At 43.9% G+C, this 19620-nt stretch overlaps 1 long non-coding RNA gene across 1 annotated transcript; it reads right to left on the bottom strand.

Annotated features, from left to right (window-relative positions):
- Positions 1 to 17043: 17043 nt before the first annotated feature.
- On the bottom strand, positions 17044 to 18942 carry LOC121746798. The gene is made up of 5 exons (XR_006039077.1): positions 18689 to 18942; positions 18511 to 18617; positions 18097 to 18201; positions 17876 to 17949; positions 17044 to 17341 (listed from the first exon to the last, which is right to left on the bottom strand). It is a non-coding gene; the product is annotated as an uncharacterized LOC121746798 (long non-coding RNA).
- Between the last annotated feature and the right edge of the window lie 678 nt (positions 18943 to 19620).

Here is a 19620-nt window from a genome sequence, read left to right as displayed (position 1 = left end):
TCTTTTTAAAGAATGTTTTGATAAACTGGAAGTGGATCCAGCTCGGCTCAGTCCGGCCCCAATTCCTCTGAAAAGTTTCGCCCAGGAGGACACCCGCCCTGAAGGTATTATCAGCCTTCCGATTACGGTAGGAAGAGCGCCTACTAGCTCCAGTACGGTGATCGAGTTTTTTATGGTAAAAGCTCGATCCCCGTATAACATTATACTGGGAAGAGACTGGCTCAACACAGTTCGGGCCATTTGCTCTACTTATCACCTCACAATCAAGATCCCCACTAAAGGAGGGATAGCAGTCATCCGAGGTGATCAAAAGAGAGCAAAAGAATGTTTGCAGATTGCGCTTAAAAGTGCCGAACAATCAGATCGGCACCATCAAGCATAGCAATCACAGCAGCCGGAGTCAGAGGCAGGCGAAATGAACGAAGTCACACCGGAGCCGAACTCGATGAAAGTTCAGTTATACGAAGATGATCCATCCAGAACGGTCAAGATCGGTTTCGCGGGAACACCTCTACTCCGGGAAAAGACCATCCAGCTCCTCAAAGAGTACAAAGATGTCTTTGCGTGGTCTCCGTTGGACATGACTGGAGTGTCTCCCGAGGTAATTACACATCGGTTAAATATTGATCCTTCAGTCCGGCCTATAAAACGGAAGCAAAGACTCTTTGCGGCAGAAAGAAATCAAGTCATCCATGACGAAGTCCGCCAATTACTGAAAGCGGATGTATTATTTGAAGTAAAATATCCTTCTTGGGTGGCCAATCCTGTGATGATCAAGAAAAAAGAAGGAGGATGGCGGATGTGCATAGATTTTACGGATCTAAATAAGCACTGTCCTAAAGATTGCTACCCCCTTCCCAACATAGATAAAAAAGTAGAAGCTCTGATAGGCTTCGAAATTTTCTGTTTTCTTGATTTGTATAAAGGATACCACCAAGTTTTAATGGATGATAATGATGCTTCAAAAACGGCTTTCATTACTGACTTCGGTATTTTTGCTTATAAAAAGATGCCATTTGGTTTAAAGAATGCCGGAGCCACATATCAAAGGATGGTAGATAAGCTATTTCGGCACCTGATCGGAAAAGAGGTTGAAGTATATGTTGACGACATAGTTGTTAAAAGCAGAAGCACTTCGGAGTACGAAAACAATCTCAAATCCACTCTCGACGTGCTCAAAAAAGCCAACCTCAAACTCAATCCCCAAAAATGTACCTTTTTGGTAGATTCGGGAAAATTTCTGGGTTGTTGGGTTTCAAAGGAAGGACTCAAGGCAAATCCCCTAAAGGTTCAAGTTGTTCAGAACATGGCAATGCCGAAGTCCATACATGATGTGCAAAGGCTAACTGGATGTCTAGCCGCACTGAATAGATTCCTTTCCCAAGCAGCCGAAAAGCAAATGCCGTTCTTCAATGTTTTGAAGAAGGCACCAAAGTTTGAGTGGGGAGCCGAACAGAAAAAGGCTTTTGACGAACTCAAAAGTTATTTAACCGAACTTCCTACTCTCTCTGCTCCAACAGATGCCGAAGTGATATTCTTATATTTAGCAGCATCAGATCAAACCATTAGCGCGGTGCTTGTACGAGAAGAAGGCCTAAAACAGCGTCCTATCTACTTTACAAGCCGAGCATTAAGAGGTCCCGAAACAAGGTATCAACCTCTGGAAAAAATTGCTCTGGCATTAGTAAATGCAGCAAGGAGACTGCGGCCATATTTCTATGCTCACAAAGTATGCGTCTTAACCGATCTTCCACTTCGGCAAGTTTTGACTAAGCCAGAAGCATCAGGCAGAATTGCCAAGTGGGCCATAGAGTTGGGAGAACATTCAATAGAATATCTACCTCGGAAAGCCATCAAGGGACAAGCCTTGGCAGATTTTCTTGTAGAGGCAAAGTTCGATCAGGCAATCCCTATTATTGCCGAACAGAAAAATCCTACCAATGATGAACTAACACAGCCCCAGAAACCCGAAGTAGAGCCGCCGGACTGTTGGATTGGATTCGTAGATGGAGCTTCGAATAAGACAGGAAGTGGAGCTGGTATTCTACTTATCGCTCCCGACGGACACGAAGTAACTTATTCACTTCGGTTCTTGTTCCCAACCACTAATAACGAAGCCGAATACGAAGCCCTTCTTGCCGGACTTCAGTTAGCGCAACGTCTACTTGTCAAATCTCTCAAAATTCATTGTGATTCACAAGTCATAGTGAATCACATGCTGGGTACAAGTGAAGCCCGTGGTGAAAGGATGAAAAAATACTTGGACAAAGCGCAAAGTATTAGCCGAAATTTCTCTTATTTTCGGATAATCCGCATTCCCAGAGCGGGAAATAGCCGAGCAGATACTTTAAGTAAGTTGGCCTCATATCCGAGCTCAAAGGTGGAGGAATTACCGCACAGAAGCATTGATGAAGCTGAAGTACACTCAGTAACCAGTTCACCAAACTGGATGACGCCAATATTAAAGTATCTAGATCAAGGACAACTGCCCGAGGATAAGAGAGAAGCAAGGAAAATCACATGCCGAGCACGTCGGTATGAACTTCATGAAGGAGTCCTATATAGAAAGTCCTACCTTCAACCGTTATTGCGATGTGTAGGACCAGAAGAGACGGATTACATCCTTAGAGAAGTTCATGAAGGATCTTGCGGTAGCCACATCGGAGCTAGAGCATTAGCTAAAAAAGTTCTGAGATGGGGATATTATTGGCCAACTTTGGTACAAGAAGCAGTACAGCTAGTTAAGAAATGTACGAAATGCCAAATCCATGCAAATATCCCAAGGACGCCGCAGACTGATCTATGTGCTATGCAAAGCCCTTGGCCTTTTATGCAATGGGGCATAGACATAGTAGGACCACTACCACAAGCTCCCCGGCAAATGAAATTCTTGATCGTTGCCGTGGATTACTTCACAAAGTGGGTGGAGGCTGAACCATTAGCTACGATAACAAGCTCAAAGGCATTAGATTTTGTCTGGAAGAACATAGTTTGCCGATTTGGCATACCCCATATCCTCATTTCAGATAATGGGACTCAGTTTACTGACAAAACATTCAAGAATTGGTGCCAAGAGTTGAATATTCAACAGCGGTTCACTTCAGTCTCTCACCCACAAGCAAACGGACAAACGGAAGTAACAAACCGTACTTTGGTGAAAGGATTAAAAACTCGGTTAGAACAAGCCAAAGGACAATGGGTAGAAAATCTTCCTCAAGTCCTATGGTCTTACCGAACTACACCAAAAACCTCCAACGGTGAAACTCCGTACAGTCTAGTGTACGGCACTGAAGCCGTAATTCCGGTTGAGATCGGCATACCCAGCCCCCGAACCCTTAATTTCTCAACAGAACTGAATGGCGACGGACTGAGAGCCGAACTAGATCTTGCCGAAGAAAGAAGAGAATTGGCCTTCATAAAAGAAGCCAAGTACAAGGAGCAAGTAACCCGGTATTATAACCAAAGGGTGAAAAAGCTGCAGTTTCAAGTGGGAGATCTCGTATTGAGAAACAATGAAGTAAGCCGAGCAGAAAAGCTGGGCAAACTTGAACCCACATGGGAAGGTCCGTATCGGGTGTCAGAAGTCCTGGGAAAAGGGTCTTATAAATTAACTCACATGTCAGGAGAACAAGTACCCCGAACATGGCATATTTCCAACCTCAAGAAGTTCTATTTGTAAGAGACAAGGTCCGGTCAGTCTTGTGTCTAGTTCAGTCCTAGGGTTATGTGCTTTCATATTTTTATTGTTCTTTATACTTGTCGTTTTTTAAAAAGTTTAAAATCTTTTTCGTCCTTTTTATTTGTCTCTCTATGTGCGTTTTGTCTCTTACAAATGTTACTGAGGTATATTGTTCCTTAAAGGCTGATCCCTTTTTTTTAGATCATGTATTAAAGACAATTGTGAGTCCAAGCTTCTAAGGAAGATACAAGATTCCACAATTCAGCTTAAGAAACAAGCAATTCGTCTGAAACGAACTGCAATAAGCCGAAAACCACTCCGGTTAACTAGGGAATGTCCAATCCAAGCGATAAAACTCGCCAAATAAGGACACTAACTAAGTCCGGTTAAAGAAGAGTTTACTTCATAAGACCGAGGACGAGTACAATAAATGAAATAAAAAATCGCTGAACTGTAAATACGCAGTGATAGAAGCGAAATGAAAAAATTTCATTTACTAAGTCTTGTTGGGCATACAATTCCGCTGCCCTACGAGAATGCGTTACACCATTACAAAGGACTATTCTACTGTCTACGATTGCTAAAGTTGAGCCACCTATCCGAAAAATCCTCATGATGCTGAGTTCGGGCGTTCCGAGCAGTTGAAGAATAAGTAGGTGGACGAGATGCTCTGATCGACCTACCGCCTCTTCCCTGAGTCCGGGAAGTTCTAGCACCTCGGCGGCGAAGAGTCTCTTCACGAAGCATTCGCTGATCTTGCTCACTCATATTCACAACTCCTCTACGAACTTCAGGGCGTTCTTGTCTTGACGTTTCCGGTTGCTCCTGAGTCCGTTGCTGATTTGGAGTAGAATTTTGAGTAAGTGGATTAGAGGTTTGAGTTGGAGTGTGAGCATCTGTTAGCGGGAAACGGCTAAGGAATCTCTCGATTGAGGGACGCCGGGAAAGAATGATGTCGTACAGAGAAGCCAAGCGCCGCAATGATTTCACAACTTGTTGGCAAGCCGAGCTCTCCAGCACATTGTTCTCCCGGAGTACATGAAGCTTCTCCCACAGTTCATCAACTTGATTCTGAACATCAGATATAGTCATTCCCCCGCGCCCGCAGATGAAATCTTCATATGCAGTCCTCTCAGCGATGACAGTATTCAGCTCGGCCTCCAGATCTTTCTTTATGCACTCTAAGTCCTTATTGTTGGACTCCAGCTCCACTAAACGAGCCAAGAGTTCATCATACTTCACCTGGTCATCTATAGCTTTTTTCTCAGCTTCATTTAAAGCCAAAGAGTATAGCCGCTTCCAGTGAAGTACCTCCAGCTCCTTAGAGTTAAGAATACGAAGCAGCTATGTCAGTTCGGCATTTCAGTTTACCGAGCAGGCAGTAAACCACAATAGGAGTAAAAGAGATTAAGAAGAGCTATAAGGAAGACACGAGTGTAGAAAGAAGAATTTTTTTTCATTCACAAGAAAAAATTTACACAAGGAGGGCTTCAAGGCCATTTTACAAATAGAAAGAAAGAAACTAAACTAAGAGAAGGGAGACGAAATCATACTCCGCCAGTTTCGTCTCCGGCTTCCCTGTGGGTTTCAGCTTCTTTCTCCTTGTCGACCTTGGTCTCAGCCTCGGCCTCCCTCCTCCCTCCCTCCTGCTCGGCGCCCCCATCGCCGATCTGCTGCACCTCTTGCTCGGCGTGCCCGTCGCCGGTCTGCTGATCCTTCTGCTCGGTCTCCTTGCCGGCCTCATTTTCCTGCTCACCCTCTTCTTTGAAAATTGAAGCGGGTGAAACAGGCCCCAAGGAGGCAAAGATGGCCTCCATGTTCTCGTCACGGTCAGCACGGCAATTACGGACTCGTTCAGCAGAAAGCAGGACCGATGAAGACGCAAGCTCCTCAAGGAGCGGCAGACTCTGGAGACGCGCTGCAATCTCTCGGCCATACAGCGGCAAGACGACTTCGGGTTCCTGCTCAACATTATCGGTCATCAATTTCAGCAGATCACCGATAAGGGCCGAAAATTGATTGCTCAAAAAGAGTTTCTCCGTGTAAACACGGAGAGCCTCCCCCTGAGCAACCACGGCAGCCGCCTCCCTCTGTTTCGACCGCTCTCTCTGGATGATGAGCTGGTCTTTGGCACGCTGGGCTTCATCTTGAGCCGAGATCATAGCGGCCCTTGCCCTCTCAAAGTCTGCCCGAGCCTGTTCGGCCTGGTGACGAGCAGCATTCAAATTCCTCTGCATCTCATCATAATCGCTGGACGCTTTAGAGAGTTCAACTGTGACGAGTTTGCAGAGCATATTGTTCCTCTGAAAATGGAAAAAGGAAAAAGTCAACAGAGGGGCCACAAAAAAAATATAGGAAAGAAGCAAAGCCATAAAATCAAGAAGAAAATTCACCTCTACAAAGTCCTTTGGCCATAAAAAGGGCTCAGAGATATGTTCCGAAGTGGCCGTAACCACTCCTGATCCATAACCCCCCTGGACAATGTCTCTCTCTGGCGCTTTTGGGGGTTTCTGAGTCTTCGCCTTCCCCCTTGCCGAGGTCGATCCCGGCTTTTTTGGATCCGAAGACTGACTCGAAGAGGTCTTCTGCCTCTTCGGATTCTTCTCGGCATCAGACGCCGAGCTGGTGGTTTTCTGTTTCTCCGGCTCCTTTGATTCGGAGGATTTGCGACCAAGCCTGCTTAGCATGTTCACTGCCAAAAAGCAAGAAAACAAAGTTAGTTTTCGCCGCTAAAGCAGTAAAGCATAAAAAAGAAATCCTCACCCTCAGTCTCTTCGTCCGAAGACGAGGAGTCGAACACGAAGTCACCCTTGACGAGCTCAGATTCCAAATACTGTTTCCTAATCATGGGAATCTTATTGATCCCGCCCTCGAGCTCGTCCAACGGTTCTACCCGAGGATGAGGAATTACGGACTTCGGCCCTCTCCAGGAAAAGTCCGGAGCCGCTGTCCTATTGTAAAAAAAGAAGCGATTTTTCCACATCGGCCATTTGGTTTTACAGAAGGCTCTAAAGGGCTGTAAAGGGATCAAGTAAAACCAGGATCCCTTTCTCTTAAACTGAAAGAAATTAAGGATTGCCCTCAGAGACAGATCCTTTTCTAGTCTACGCAGCTCGGCAGCAAAGGCCGATAAGTGCCTCCAAGAATTTGGAGTCACCTGACCTAAAGGAAGTTGGAAAAAATCAAGAAGCTCTACAAAGGCGGGGGGAAGAGGGAAACGAAGCCCGCATTCTAAGCAGGCTTCGTAAACGGTGGCATAACCCTCCGGCGGCGAGTTAGCCCTATGAGTGTCGTCGGGAATCACCACTAACCCCCCAGGAAGAAAATATTTTCTGTGTAAGGATATCACAGTATCCTTACTCAAAATGCTGTGAAAATATTCTACCGTCTTCTCCCCGGACTTTTTCCGGCCAGAAGATCCCTTACCCCCCTTCCTACCACTACCTGATTCAGAAACAGTTTCAGAAGAAGAAGACATGATTCTTACTCTTTGATGGTCGAAAGTCTCTGAAGAAATTCTTGAAGAAGCGGAAGAAAATTTTACGAAAAAGAGAGAGAATGCAGAAGAAATAATCGCAAAAGTGTTCCAATGATGAAGAAAGGAAATATTTATCAGATTCGCAGAGGCGTTTTCAAATTCGTCGCACCGTTTCAAATCCCACTTTTTCTGGATTCTCTGGCCGGATTTGCTGTCACATTTAATGCAGACACGTGCAGAGCACGTCCCCTGACGTCAGCCTCCCCCTTACACTTATCCAAAATGCCGAAGTGATTCACTTCGCTTTTCGGGGGGGGTGGTGATGGGATACGAACTAAACAACTAAACAATAATTGCGAGCCCAATAGCCAGTGACGGCCCATCAGCCCAAAACCCAAGAAAGAGTATCAGTTCGGCACAACCAAAGAGTTCGGTCACAGCCTATAGCTCGGTAAAAACCGACCAATCGAGCTCAACTCTCAGATCGGCAAAAGCTGATCGGCAAAGTTCAGCAGTTCGGTCTCAGTATTCGACCGAACAAGGAGATAGTGGACCCATGCAGGATCTCCACGACCTCCATTACACCCACGATCTATTTAGTGGTATTAAGCAGTTATCAACCCCCCTACCAGGGCTGCAAACCACGATCTTAGTTCGAATGTATAAATAGAACTTAGATCAGATAGACCAGGGTTAAGTTCTCTAGATCCTGAATCTCATATAGCAAATCAGTATTGTAATCTGTAAGCTAGATCAAGCAATACAAATTTGCCCTCTATTCTTCCCGTGGACGTAGATTTACCTCAGTAAATCGAACCACGTAATTCTCAGTGTTGTGATCTTCATTTATTACTTGCATTTATTCCCATCAAAAATTCGCTAAATCATCAATGAACGTAGTAGTTTAAAATAGTCATGTCAGATTTCACAAGGCACATCCAAAGACATATATTTTCGCTACAAGTTTTATAGGGTGGATAATGTTTCCCGAGCAACATAATTTTTTTCATAATATTCTTTTTTCACTCTTCACTCTCAATCATAGTGCGATAATATTTTTCCATGCAAGTACAATATCACAATAACCTTTTCTCATCCCAGAAACGTCGGATAAAAAAGGTAGGAACTACTACCATTTGATAAATTTTTCTTGTATATATAACCCCTTGTTTATTGTAATACTCCCTCCGTCCACAATTAGTTGAGTCCGTTTGACTCGGCTCGAGTTTTAAAAAATATAGTGACAAGTGAGTAGAAAAAGTTAGTCGAATGTGAATCCTACTTTTATATATTAGTTTTAAAATAAAATGTGAGTGTAATAAGTTAGTGAGATGTGAGATTTATTACCAAAAGTACCTCCGCCTCACTCAAGATGTCTATATTCTTGAGTGGCACGAGATTTTAGGAGGAGTTTTTAGTTGAAGTAAGTAAAGAGAAAAATGTAGTTGTATATATTAAATGAGGAGAGAGTGATTTATTTTCAAATATAGAAAATGGACATCTTGAATGAGACAAACTAAATAAGAAAGGTGGACATTTTAAGAGAGACTGAGAGAGTAAAATGTAGGGTTGTCAATTAATTTTGGATGGGCGAAAAATAAATTAGTGTCAATTAATCGGAGTGAGTATATTGTTCTTAGAGTTTTTAATGGTATTCATTTTTATTTTGAACTGAATTTCAGTTTTGTTATAATTACGGCTATTATTGATTTTATTTTACTACTAGTATGTATTTATTTCTACTCTTATACATTTGTTGCACATGATTTATTGTTTTAAAGATTATGATATGATTCTATAAATTCCAAGTTTTTATCCATCAATGAATTAGTCTAATCGAGCTTGCTTGGTGAAGAATTAGCAATGATTGACGTTTACTACCAAAGTTACAATTTGATATTGTGATTCTGTATTACAAAATGAGTGTTGATCTAATTGATAAAAATCTCATTTTCATTGTAATGTATTTGCTAAATCTTTTTTATTGTGTAATTGAGTTTTAAATATGGCAACAAATTGCATTTACTTTTTGCAGTCTCTAAAATTGAACTTTGATCTACTAAATAGATATGTTGAACATGGTGTGTTGAGACGTGGGAGTTTTTAAAAATTCAATGCCCAAAATCGAAAATCTAATGCCACTACAAAAATAAGGGTAATTACCGAGCACCAAAGTGCTCGGAATAAAGGGTGAAAGTGCTCGGTAAACAGAAAATGCCGAGCACATTCCGAGTACTTTAGGTAGTCGGTATTTGCTTCGTCTGAATATTTATCCGAGCATTGTTGGTGCTCGGCGAACTGGTCAACCATGTCTTAGGATAGGCGAGTGATGGTTGGGCGAATTTTTGATGGTAGTAAATGCAGGTAATAAATACAGATCACGACACAAGGAATTACGTGGTTCGATTTACTGAGGTAAATCTACGTCCACGGGAAGAAAGGAGGGCAAGATTGTATTGCTTGATCTGGTTTACCAGCTTACAAATACAGACTTGCTATATGATATTTGATGTCTAGAGAGCTTTCTTTCTCCTCCTCCTTAGTCTATCTGATCTAAGTTCTATTTATACATTGAACTAAGATCGTGGCTTGCATCACCACTAACTAGGTCGTGGCTTACATCACCACTAACTAGGTTGTGGATGTCGTGGATGTCATGAGATCCTGCATGGGTCCACTATCTCTTTGTTTGGTCCGCTATCCTGCATGAGATCCTGCATGAGTTGACACCACTATCTCCCAGTTCGGTCGAATAATGAGACCGAACTGCTGAACTATTGCCGAGCAGCTTTTGCCAATCTGAGAGTAGAGCTTGATTGGTCGGCTTTTACCGAGCTGTAGGCTGGGGCCGAACTCTTTGGTAATGCCGAACTGATACTCTTCCTTGGGGACCGAACTGCTGAGCTATTGCCGAGCAGCTTTTGCCAATCTGAGAGTAGAGCTTGATTGGTCGGCTTTTACCGAGCTGTAGGCTGGGGCCGAACTCTTTGGTAATGCCGAACTGATACTCTTCCTTGGGCTTTGGGCTGATGGGCCGTCACTGCTATTGGGCTTGTTTAGTACGTACCCCATCACTACCCCCCCCCGAAAAGCGAAGTGAATCACTTCGGCGAAGCGAGTCACTTCGGCATTCTGGATAAAGGTACGGGGAAGGCTGACGTCAGGGGACGTGCCTTGCGCGTGACTGCATTAAATGCGACAGTAAAATCCGGCCGTTGAATCCTGAAAAGGTGGGATTCGAAACGGTGCGATGATTTTGAAATCTTCTCCGAATCTGATAAATACGTCCTTTCTTCATCATTTGAACACTTTTGCTATTGCTTCTTCTGCATTCTCTCTCTTTCGCGTAAAAATTTCCTTCCGCTTTCAAGAATTTCTTCAGAATTTCTTCAGACTTTCAAAGAGTAAGAACTATGTCTTCTTCTTCTTCTTCTGAGTCAGGTAGCGGTAGGAAAGGGGATAAGGGGTCTTCTAGCCGGAAAGAATCCGGGGAGAAGACCGTAGAGTATTTTCACAGCATCTTGAGTAAGGATACTGTGATATCCCTACACGAAAAATATTTTTTTCCTGGGGGGAAGGTTGCGATTCCCGACGACCTTCATAGGGCTGACTCGCCGCCGGAGGGTTACGCCACCGTTTATGAAGCCGGCTTGGAATGCGGGCTTCGTTTCCCTCTTCCCCCTGCCTTTGTAGAGCTGCTTGATTTTTTTCAACTCCCTTTAGGTCAGGTGACTCCGAACTCTTGGAGGCACTTATCGGCCTTTGCTGCCGAACTGCGTAGGTTAGATAAGGATCTGTCTCTGAGGGCAATCCTTAATTTCTTCCAGTTTAAGAGAAAAGGATCTTGGTTTTACTTGATCCCTTTACAGCCTTTTAGGGCCTTCTGCAAAACCAAGTGGCCAAAGTGGCAACATCGCTTCTTTTTTTATAATAGGACAGCGGCTCCGGGCTTTCCCTGGAGAGGGCCGAAGTCCGTGATTCCTCATCCTCGGTTAGAACCGTTGGACGAGCTCAAGGGCGAGCTCAATAAGATTCCTATGATTAGGAAGCAGTACCTGGAGTCTGAGCTCGTCAAGGGCGACTTCGTGTTCGACTCCTCGTCTTCGGACGAAGAGACCGAGGGTGAGGAATTCTTTTTTGTGCCTTACTGCTTTTGTGGCGAAAACTAACCTTGCTTTCTTGCTTTTTGGCAGTGAACATGCTAAATAAGATTAGCCGCAAATCCTCCGAGCTTAAGGAGCCGGAGAAACAGAAGGCTACCAGCTCGGCGCCTGATGCCGAGAAGAATCCGAAGAAGCAAAAGACCTCTTCTTCGGATCCAAAAAAGCCGGAGTCTACTTCGGCAAAGGGGAAGGGGAAGACCCAGAAGCCCCCAAGAGCGCCGGAGAGAGACATCGTCTTGGCGCCCCCTTCGGAGCATGTCTGTGAGCCTTTTGCATGGCCAACGGACTTTGCCGAGGTAACTTCTCTTCTTGATTCTTTGGCTTTGCTTCTTTCCTATGTTTTTTTGGTGGCCCCTCTGTTGACTCTTTCCTTTTTCCATTTTCAGAGGAATAGCATGCTCAGCAAGCTCGTCGCGGTCGAACTCTCTAAAGCGTCCAGCGACTATGCTGAGATGCAGAGGAAGTTGGCGGCTGCTCGTCACCAGGCCGAACAGGCTAAGGCAGACTTTGAGAAGGCCAGAGCTGCTAGGATCTCGGCCCAGGATGAAGCCAAGTTTGCCAAAAACCAGCTCGTCATCCAGCGAGAGCAGACGAAACGGAGGGATGCTGCCGCCGTGGTTGCCCAAGGGGAGGTTCTCCGTGCTTTCGCGGAGAAACTCTTTCTGAGCAATCAATTTTCGGCCTTTGTCGGTGATCTGCTGAAACTGATGACCGATAATGCCGAGCAGGGGCCCGAAGTCGTCCTGCCGTTGTACGGCCGAGAGATAGCAGCTCGTCTCCAGAGTCTGCCGCTCCTTGAGGAGCTTGCTTCGTCCTCGGTCCTGCTTTCTGCTGACCGAGTTCGTAGTTGCCGAGCTGACCGGGACGAGAATATGGAGGCTATCTTTGCCTCCTTAGGGCCAGTTTCACCCGCTCCAATTTTCCACGGAGAGGGTGAGACCGAGCAGCTTGATCAGCAGACCGGAGACAGGCAGGCCGAGCAAGAGGTGCTGCTGATCGGTGATGGGGGCACCGAGCAGGCTGGGGGGAGCAGGGAGGCCGAGGCTGAAGCTGAGGCAGACAAGGAGAAGGAAGCTGAACCTCACCGAGGAGCCGGAGACGAAGCTGGCGGAGTATGATTTCGTCTCCCTTCTCTTAGTTTAGTTTCTTCCTTGTTGTAAAATGGCCTTGAAGCCCTCCTTGTGTAAAAAATTTTTTCTTATGAATGAAAAAATTCTTCTTTCTACACTTGTGTCTTCGTATAGCTTTTCGTACTCTCTTTTACTCCTGTTGTGGTTTACTACCTGCTCAGTAAACTGAAATGCCGAACTGACATAGCTGCTTTGTATTCTTAACTCTTTAAGGAGCTGGAGGTACTTCACTGGAAGCGGCTGTACTCTTCCGCTTTAGACGAAGCTGAGAAAAAAGCCATAGCTGACCAGATGAAGAATGACGAACTCTTGGCTTGTTTAGTGAAGCTGGAGGCCGACAATAAGGACTTAGAGTCCGAAAAGAAAGATCTGGAGGCCGAGCTGAATACTGCCGTCGCTGAGAGGACTGCGTATGAGGATTTCATCTGCAGGCGCGGGGGAATGACCATCTCTGAAGTTCAGGAACGAGTTGACGAACTGTGGGAGGAATATCATGTACTCCGGAGAAACAATGCGCTGGAGAGCTCGGCTTGCCAACAAGTCGTGAAATCATTGCGGCGCTGGGCTTCTCGGTACGACATCATTCTTTCCCGGCGTCCCTCAATTGAGAGATTCCTTTGGCATTTCCCGCCAACAGATGCTCGCACTCCAGCTCAAACCTCTGATTCACTTGCTCAAAACCCTACTCCAAGTCAGCAACGAACTCAGGAACAACCGGAGACGTCAAGACGAGGACGGACTGAAGTTCGCAGAGGAGCGGTGACTATGAGTGAGCAAGATCGGCAAATGATTCGTGAAGAGACTCTTCGCCGCCGAGGTGCTAGAGCTTCCCGGGCTCAGGGAAGAGGCGGTAGGTCGATTAGAGCATCTCGTCGACCTGCTTATTCTTCAGCTGCCCGGAATGACCGAACTCGGCTTCACGAGGATTTTGTGAATAGATGGCTCAACTTTAGCAACCATGGACAGTAGAATAGTCCTTTGTAATGGCGTAACGCCTTCTCGTAGGGCAGCAGAATTATATGCCGAACAAGATTTAATAAATGAAATTTTCATTTCGCTTCTATCACTGCGTATTTACAGCTCAGCGAAAAAATTTCATCGTGCTCGTCCTCGGTCTTATGAAGTAAACTTCTTTGACCGGACTCGTCCTCGGTCTTATGAAGTAAGCTTCTTTGACCGGACTCGTCTTTGGTCTTATGAAGTAAACTTCTTTGACCGGACTTGGTCCTCGGTCTTATGAAATAAACTTCTTTGACCGGACTCGTCTTTGGTCTTATGAAGTAAACTTCTTTGACCGGACTCGTCTTTGGTCTTATGAAGTAAATTTCTTTGACCGGACTTGGTCCTCGGTCTTATGAAATAAACTTCTTTGACCGGACTCGTCTTTGGTCTTATGAAGTAAATTTCTTTGACCGGACTAAGCTTGTGTCCTAATTTGGCGAGTTTTATCGCTCGGATCGGACTTTCCCTTGTCCTAATTTGGGGATCGGACTTTCCCTTGTCCTAATTCGGCGAGTTTTATCGCGTGGATCGGACTTTCCCTTGTCCTAATTCGGCGAGTTTTATCGCGTGGATCGGACTTTCCCTTTGTTGCAGTTCGTTTCAGACGAACTGCTTGTTTCTTAAGCTGAATTGTGGTCTTGTATCCTCCTTAGAAGCTTGGACTCACAATCGTTGGCTTACATATGTTCTAAAAAGGGGATCAGCCTTCGAAGAACAAGATACCTCAGTAACATTTGTAAGAGACAACACGCACATAGACAGACAAAACGCACATAAAGACAAAACGCACATAGACAAACATGAAAAACAAGTAAAAAACAAAGCATATACCCCTAGGACCGAACTAGACACAAGACTGACTGACCGGACTGTCTCTTACAAATGGAACTTCTTGAGGTTGGAAATGTGCCATGTTCGGGGTACTTGTTCTCCTGACATGTGAGTCAATTTGTAAGACCCTTTGCCGAGGACTTCTGACACCCGATATGGACCTTCCCATGTGGGTTCGAGTTTGCCCAGCTTTTCTGCTCGGCTTACTTCGTTGTTTCTCAAGACGAGATCTCCCACTTGAAATTGCAGCTTTTTCACCCTTTGGTTATAATACCGGGCTACTTGCTCCTTGTACTTGGCTGCTTTTATGCAGGCCAATTCTCTTCTTTCTTCGGCAAGATCTAGTTCGGCTCTCAGTCCGTCACCATTCATTTCTGAGGAGAAATTTAGAGTTCGGGGACTGGGTACGCCGATCTCAACCGGAATCACGGCGGGCGGGCGGCTTCTCAGGATTGAGACGTGGCCCCAATCGGTCTTGCACCGGAGTCCTTTGAATCCTTTCAAAAGGAGTTCGGCGAGGATGTCCCTGATCGCCAAAAGGAGTTCGGCGAGGATGTCCCTGATCGCCAAAAGGAGTTCGGCGAGGATGTCCCTGATCGCTATGATTGGGCTTCCTCCTGTCTCCTCGGGATGAGCTGTCTAAAGACCGTTTGCGACGGTCTGCCTCATCGGCACGGGAGAACTGGTCCGCAATGTCCCACATCTCTTGAGCTGTTTGCGGACTGCATTCCACGAGCTTTCTGTAGAGAGCTCCGGGTAGGATTCCATTTTGGAATGCCGAAATGACAAGTAGATCATTGAGATTATCTACTTGTAGGCATTCCTTGTGGAATCTCGTCATAAAGTCGCTGATCTTTTCGTCGCGACCTTGACGTATAGAAAGCAGCTGAGCCGAAGTGATTCGGGCTTCCGCTTTCTGAAAGAACCTCCTGTGGAAAGCATCCATTAGATCTCGGTAAGATCTAATGCTGCCTTGGGGGAGGCTATCGAACCACCTTCTTGCGTTCCCGATAAGCAGCTCGGGAAACAGCTTGCACATATGGACCTCATTGAGACCCTGGTTCGCCATGTTGTACTGATAGCGTCCCAGGAAGTCATGAGGATTCACTAACCCGTCATAAGTCATCGACGGAGTTCGGTAGTTCTGTGGCAAGGGAGTTCGGGTGATATCGTCCGAGAACGGAGTCTTCAATGCTCCGTACATGGCGAACCCGACATCTCTTCGGTATGGAGGAGATGGAGTTCTCCTGTGATTCCGGTACCGAGGAGGAACAGGAACATGTCGGGGTTGAGGATTCTTCTTCCTGGAAGACACGGCACTACTGCGGTAGTGACTTTCATGTCTGGATGAGGAGGGAGAATCCACCGTTTTCGTCTCCGGCTTTTGGCCCTTTTGCAGGAAAATTAAGAACTCTTCCTGCTTCTCGGCCAAAAACAACTTGACAGCCTCGTTCAAATCGGGCTGCTGGGAAGACTCGGTGCGATGAGTCTTTGAGCGGCTTGTTCCTACTCCGTGAGAACTGGAAGTAGATTTCTCCCGAGGCTGTTTTCCAGACCTGCGGGCTGGACTAGCTTCCTCATGGTTATCACGGACGGAAGCACGGGTATTATGTGATCTGGTATGCATTTTTTTGGTGGAAGAGGATCAAAAACTCGCTTTTATCACAGATTTGGTTCTCTGTTTCCCACAGACGGCGCCAGTGATGGTTGGGCGAATTTTTGATGGTAGTAAATGCAGGTAATAAATACAGATCACGACACAAGGAATTACGTGGTTCGATTTACTGAGGTAAATCTACGTCCACGGGAAGAAAGGAGGGCAAGATTGTATTGCTTGATCTGGTTTACCAGCTTACAAATACAGACTTGCTATATGATATTTGATGTCTAGAGAGCTTTCTTTCTCCTCCTCCTTAGTCTATCTGATCTAAGTTCTATTTATACATTGAACTAAGATCGTGGCTTGCATCACCACTAACTAGGTCGTGGCTTACATCACCACTAACTAGGTTGTGGATGTCGTGGAGGTCATGAGATCCTGCATGGGTCCACTATCTCTTTGTTTGGTCCGCTATCCTGCATGAGATCCTGCATGAGTTGACACCACTATCTCCCAGTTCGGTCGAATAATGAGACCGAACTGCTGAACTATTGCCGAGCAGCTTTTGCCAATCTGAGAGTAGAGTTTGATTGGTCGGCTTTTACCGAGCTGTAGGCTGGGGCCGAACTCTTTGGTAATGCCGAACTGATACTCTTCCTTGGGGACCGAACTGCTGAGCTATTGCCGAGCAGCTTTTGCCAATCTGAGAGTAGAGCTTGATTGGTCGGCTTTTACTGAGCTGTAGGCTGGGGCCGAACTCTTTGGTAATGCCGAACTGATACTCTTCCTTGGGCTTTGGGCTGATGGGCCGTCACTGCTATTGGGCTTGTTTAGTACGTACCCCATCAGCGAGCACCTCCATGTGCTCGGGAATTGCGAGCACCGCTATATGCTCGGAATTTCTGAAAGGTTCTAGGAAATAAGGCGAGCACCTTCCATGTCTTGATGTAGCAAGCACCTCCATCGAGCACACCCATGTGCTCAGTATTTTCAAGAGGTTTTAAGAGACACGCCAAGCACCTGCGAGCACACCCATGTGCTCGGTATTTTGGAGATATTTTAGGATTGGTGCTCGGCAGTTGCAATCCTAGATTTTTTAATATATAAATTCTATATTTTTAATTATTAAAAAAATAAAAATAATTAAATGAATACACAAGTAAACAAAGTTCAAATAACATTAAATAGGTAAGATTGTTTTACAAAATATATAAGATAAGATTGTCTTACAAAATTAAACTAAACTACGCATTTTTCCGAGTTTTTCATTCGCTCTTCCATTTGTTGCTCCCTTTTAGCCCCTTCCTCCCGCACCGCACCATTGCAATTTATGAGTTAAAATACACACAATATATGAACGAATGAGTTAAAATACACACAGTATATACAAAATGAGGATCGAATGTATACAAAATGAAGAGCAGAGCTTACCTATAACAACCACAATTGGGACAAGTCCTGCAGATCATATACATACAAGCAAGAGTAGTAGTATTAGTAATGAGCAAGAAAGAAATTGTGTCTCAGTTCAATAAGCTAATTCAGATAGTTTCCAAAGCAATGCTTATCCAATCAATTTACACGTGATCCTTAAAGCTATTTACACCACAATCAGAACTTTAAGTCAACAGAGTAAGAAATCTCACATCATTGCTAAACTACTAAACTTCTAAACTACTAATCATGTAAGAACTTTAACACATTTTTAACTTTCATATATAAACATGAGAATTGAGTTCATCAATTAATTCATCTTCGGTATTGCAATCATCATTTCCAGCATAAGCCCTAAGCAATTTATTAGTATGTTAGAGTAAGCAATACTAAAGATTCAACAATTTTTACTAATGAGAAGGCAGCTGACAGCAGATTTAGAAAAAGAAGAGGAAAATGATAAGCCATAGAACTGGTTCCACATTCCATAAAAGAGTATCTATAATCACAAAACAAGCTCAAATTCATGCATCGGATAACAAGACACATTTCACTTACATATGCAGTGAAAATCTTGGGTGATGCTCACTTCAAATGTTGCTCGGATACATAAAAACCCTCACTCTGGCTCCCTGGTCACAATTAAAACAATTCAAAGAAAATAACAAGAGAGTCGTTGCTTATATATTGAGAATGCAGTATAATAAACTTGCTCAGAATAGGAGTTGAGCAAGAAAGAAATTGTGTCTCAGCAAGCAAGAAACATGCATTCAATTTACCATAAGAATAGGAGCTCAAACTTCAAATCAGTTTCCAAAACTATGCTGATCGAATCAATTTACACATGATCCTTAAAGCTATTTACACCACAATCTCAAAACTCCCTGCTAAAACAAGATAAAAACCTGGCAGTTACAATATAACTTCACATCATTCAAAATAAACACACAAGCAAGCAGAAATGGCTATGAATTAAGCTCAAACTTCAAATCAGTTTCCAAAACAATGCTGATCGAATGAATTTACACATGATCCTTAAGGATATTTACACCATAATCTCAAAACTCACTGCTAAAACAAGATAAAAACCTGACAATTGCAATATAACTTCACATCATTCAAAATAGACACACGATCAAGCAGTACTGGCTATGAATTAAGCTCAAACTACAAAATCAGGATTGAGCACTTACTGAGATAGTCTCCGAAATTGAATCTGGTATTAGCAGGCCAAGCAGCTTAGTCACAGGAAGTTTTATTGGTGGTGGAGTCCAAGAACCAACCGGTGGTGGAGGTTTGTCTGATCAGGAAAAAACAAGCAAATTAAAGCGAATTGAATCCCTAATCTCAGTCTAACAAAATCAATTTTACCGAAAAACTTGGTGTTCGATTGTGTGCGGAGAGCGGCGGCAGCGGAGAAAACTGGAGAGCGACGGCGGAGCAATGAGAGGGAGCTTGTGGCGGAGTAATTTTTACGCAGTGAGGAGAGAGAGGCAGTAGAAATTTTGGGATTGCTCAATAAAATTATCCAACAGAGAGAGAAGACGGTGAGGGAGAAGTAATTTTGTTCCAAAAAAAAGGGCGGTGAGGTTTTGGAGCCCGTGGTTTTCTTATAATATTGTAATTTTACAAATATCATTTCATATTTTGCCGACCACGTACATGGACATGGTGCTAGCAATATTCCGAGCACATGCTTGGTGCTCGGCTGCTCGCTATTAAAATAAAGACTTGTGAAATTGTTTATTGACGTTTTTATAGATATAACCGAGCACTATATATTTGCTCGGGATACAAAAAAATTAGTATTAAATAAATTAATTTCTAATAATTTACCATGCATAGAGCTAGCTAGCAAATTAGTAGCAAATTAGTACATATCAATATTTTTAAGCAATATCTCAGAAAATTTGCATACATAAATTTGCGGATCATTCACCATAAATATTAAAATTTATTTTGAACTTATAATATAAATATTTTTAATCAACAGCTGCGAGCACCATATATGTGCTTGGAAAATGCCGAGTACTATATAAAGTGCTCGGAAATCATAAAAAATATATAATTAATAGTAATTATTTAATAACAATAATAATTTAAATCATGTAAATATCTTTTATTAGTGAATAGAAATATCTCGGAAAATTTGCATATATAAATATTTGTGGATCATTCATCACAAATATTAAAATTTATTTTGAACATGAAATATCAATATTTTATACAATTATTCCGAGCACTACATATGTGCTTGGAAAATGCCGACCACTATTCAAGTGCTCAGAAATCATAAAAAAATA

Source organism: Salvia splendens, chromosome 9 (genome assembly GCF_004379255.2).
Source record: "Salvia splendens isolate huo1 chromosome 9, SspV2, whole genome shotgun sequence".
Classification (NCBI taxonomy): domain Eukaryota; kingdom Viridiplantae; phylum Streptophyta; class Magnoliopsida; order Lamiales; family Lamiaceae; genus Salvia; species Salvia splendens.
This window is presented reverse-complemented; position numbering and strand designations above follow the sequence as displayed.